Source organism: Juglans microcarpa x Juglans regia, chromosome 3S (assembly GCF_004785595.1).
Source record: "Juglans microcarpa x Juglans regia isolate MS1-56 chromosome 3S, Jm3101_v1.0, whole genome shotgun sequence".
Taxonomy (NCBI): Eukaryota; Viridiplantae; Streptophyta; class Magnoliopsida; order Fagales; family Juglandaceae; genus Juglans; species Juglans microcarpa x Juglans regia.
Window position 1 is genome coordinate 3,609,352 of NC_054599.1, and position 4,193 is coordinate 3,613,544.

Genomic DNA, 4,193 nt, shown 5'->3' on the forward strand with positions numbered 1-4,193 from the left:
ATTTATATAGTTCCATATAAAATTTACATTTATGGAGTATTTAGAAGGTAAATCTAGTGTAATAGATGATTTGTATAGTCCCTCATAATCTCTCATATTTCACAGTAGATAAGGTCGATAACCCTCTTGCCTAGAGGAAAAAGATATCATCTCCAGAGTCCATGGTGAAAGTAGAAAAAGAATTTCTAGAGCCCTTTTATTTTTAGTAGGAAAATTCATTTTATTGAAGCCTTCTAAGTGTAGTTGGTGAGATGTCAACTTTATGTCTCTTTTACCTTTCTTCTTTACGTGTCTGACTTTACTTTCTTTGCTTGATCAATCTTGTCTTGCCTTTTCCTTTTTTTCTCTTCAGCTATTGATGATGGTCTTCAGTCTAGGCTAGGGCTATAAAAATTAACCAGAAAATCGGCCCGAACAGGAACGGACCGGCTCGTTCGGTCCGACTTTGGACCCATTCCTCCTGTTTTAAAACCGGTCAAAACATATTTTTTGTTTTCTTACAACAAATTTTCATTTTCTATTTTTATAGCAGATTTTTTTTTTACAATAGATTTTTTTTACAGTAGATTTTTTTTCCAACAAATTTTTTCATAATAGTTTTTTTATAACAAATTTTTTTATGACAAATTGGTACTTGATTAAAATCTAAAAACCAGACTGGAACCGGTAAAACTAGAAGTACCGGTCTAGGAGGATAGCTATTGCGATATCGGTTCTGAAAATGTAAAACAAGTGTATATCGGTTCGGTACCAAAACTTATCAAAAATTAGATCAAACCGGACTGATTATACCTCTAATCTAAGCCTTACACATTTTTATCCCTAACTATCTAATGTCGACCATCCCTCCAATAATAGGTTAACTACAACGGTGATATCAAAGTTACAAACACTTTATATATAGGGACCTTTTATGTGCGCGCGAGATAATGGGTCCCCATTTTTGATAGCTCATGCTCAAAGAGCTAGGGCATCGAGAACAAAGAGCGCTGCAGTCCACATGGAGTGTAATAGAAGAAAAGAGTAGGTATAATTAGTAGGACACTACTACACCCGGTGGGTGTAGCATGAGACAAGTCACCGACAATGTTATTTTTTATATATATATTTTTAATTTTTTAAATATTTTTAAAAAATTATAATATTATTAAAAAATACTTACTTAATTATTAAATTTAAAAAAAAAAAACCGAAATCCATTGGGACTGAAAGTATTTTCCAAATTATTAATACGTACAGTAGGTGGGCCATGCATGAGTTTGTAATTAAACAAAGATCATTGGCACTTCGTGATAAAGAAAGTTTTGAAGGTTATAATTATTAATTCGGGTTAGTTTGTATTCAAATTCATCACAATCTATCTTAACTCATTTTATTTAATTATTATAATTTTTTCAAATTTTAATATAAAATATAATAAACAATTCAATTATTTCAAATCTTAAAATAATAATAATATTAAAAAATAATATTCTAACAATATTTTATTCAACTTTTAACTTTCATTTCAACTCAACTTAACTCAGTTCAACGTCTAAACACAACTTAAATGTGAGGTTTTGGGAAATATATATCTCCTTAATTGATATACAGGGCATATAGGCCGTCCAACGTTTACTGTTGGGCATATATGAGTGTAATGTTGTTTTTAAATATTTTTTTTTCAAATATTCAAATTTATTAATAATTACTTTTTAATTATTAAATAAAAAAATTTTAAAAAAAATACAGTCAAAATAAGAGGCAAAAATCGTGAGACAAATTAGCATTTTCCTAAATAGTTATTATATTTTCTTTCTTTTTTTACGTTTCTGAAGGCATTACCTTTGGGACTTTTATGTTAAAATCAAGGCTTAAAAATGGGAAACACGCTATGAAGCGAGGTCCTTCTCTTCCCTGAAAAGTGAGGTGTGCGGCCCGGTCTGATTAGACTGTTTAAATGAATGAAATAAGATGATATATTTTAAATAGTAGTGAGATTTTTTGAGTTAAAATGAGATGATATATTTTGTAAAAAATTATCTGTTTGGCTAGTAAGTTAAGATGAGATAGTTTTAACGTTTTGAAATTTAAAAAAGGTGTAGGTCCCACAATATTTATAGAATATCCAAATTCTTGAGATTTTACATTGTTCAGTTATACTATTCATTTACTATTTTGAATTGTTCACTGTCAATTTTACATTATTTATTTAAATGGATGTTTTCAAAACTTATAGATGAAATACAATGTTTGAATAGATAAAACTTTAGAACCGTACAACTCAGATGAGATACAGATGAGATGCTTTGGTCATCCAAACCGGGCCGCATCATGCAAAGATTTCCAGTCTTTCGGACCTTGTGTCTGTAGAGGTTCCTTATAGCATGGCAGAAAATGACATTCCCACTCTTTGGGAAGGCCTAAATTTTATAGAGGATGAAAGTCTTGGAATACAGCTCCCGAAGGAAGCCATTTCTGAGGTAGTCTCAAGAGGAAAGAATTGCATTTTGGTTAAGATACTAGCAGATAGAGGAGTGAATCGTGAAGCATTTCGATCAACTATGTTTCAAGTATGGAAACCAGAAGGATGGATCAATTATAAAGAGGCGGGTGATAACCAATTCATCATTGAATTCCAGGAGTTAACTGACAAGGAGAGAATCATTGAAGGCAGACCCTGGCTCTTTGACAGATCATTAGTCGTCATACATGATTTTGAAGGCTCTACTTCTCCTAATGAAGTTACTTTCTCTTAAGAAATTTTCTAGGTTCAAATCCATAACTTAATGCTGGCAGGGATGACAAGAGAGTTGGGATATCAAATCTGCTCATCTATTGGCAAGGTTGTAATGGTTGATGTAGACAAAGAATGCCTGGGGTGGGGCAAATTTCTCAGAGTTAGAATTGCTTTGGATATCACAAAACCGCTGCTCGTGGGAGATGGCTGAATGTAGGAGGGAATCATAAGTGGGTTGGATTCAAATACGAGAGATTACAGAATTTATGCTTCCATTGTAGAGTGTTGAAACATCAAGGGAAAGGTTGTTCATTGCTAAAACAGGACAGACAATCGTCAACAGAAGCTCCAACACTGTATGGTCCTTGGCTTAGAGCACCTCCTACTAAAACTCAATCCAATGGCTTCAAAAGATATGGAGACATGCCAGAAGTTGATCAATCGGAGAACTGGGGATAGAAAAATTACGGTACAGGGAGAAGCAAGGAACCAAAAAAAGGAAAGGACACATCCATGCAACAATCTATGGTGCAATTAAAGGACCTTCTGTCTAATAAAGAAACTAAAGATTTAGTTATATTTGGTAGTTACTCAGGGTCAACTCTCAATTAGAATCCATGCCTTAATACAAGCAGCACAAAGGGGAATGATTATCCAAATGATAAAGTGATTCACGATGGTAACTTTTTAGGGAAGGAAATACATGCACAAGTGGAAGGGTCTGAGCATCAGGATATTGACATCTATGCAGGTAAGGTTTCCTATGCAAATATGGGTATAGAATCTATCATTAATATAGATACCTTTGACCATATTCCTATAAAAAAAAAGTCTCATGTCAGCAAAACTGTCAGCATCCAAAAAGCTAATTTGAGTCCTAGTTACCTTGCTGAAGTGGGTGAATAAGAGAACAGGTTGGAAGAGGTGTGCTAAATGAGTTTCCTCTTCCCCTAATGCTTAATTAATAAGTTCAAAACAAGAAGGGAAAAAATGAAAATACGGTAGGGTGTTTTCTCATTCTGGTCCCTCTATTAAGAAAACAAAACTCATACCTATAAAGAGTCAAACTTGGATCAATTGGTGAAGGCTGCTTTGCAGCCCCACCAGCAACAATGATTTACCTCAGCTAGAGCTTTTGAGGGCTTGGGAACCCTCGTACAATTTGGAAACTTCACCATTTGGCAAACATAAAGAGCCCACATTTTTTTTTCCTGATTGAACCAAAGTGTAACAGAAATAAGGTGGGGAAAGTTATAAATAAATTGGGTTATGACAGTAGATTTGTTGTTGATAGTATTGGCTCAAGTGGAGGACTAGCTTTCTTATGGAAAGATCGTATGGCAGTAGCACTTGACTTTTACTCATAGAGCCATATTTCTCTCAAGATCTCTAATCCTGCTACAAACAAACAGTGGCTGCTTTCAGGTTTCTATGGCAATCCAATTACCTCAAAGGGGTCTGCAAGTTGGAGTTT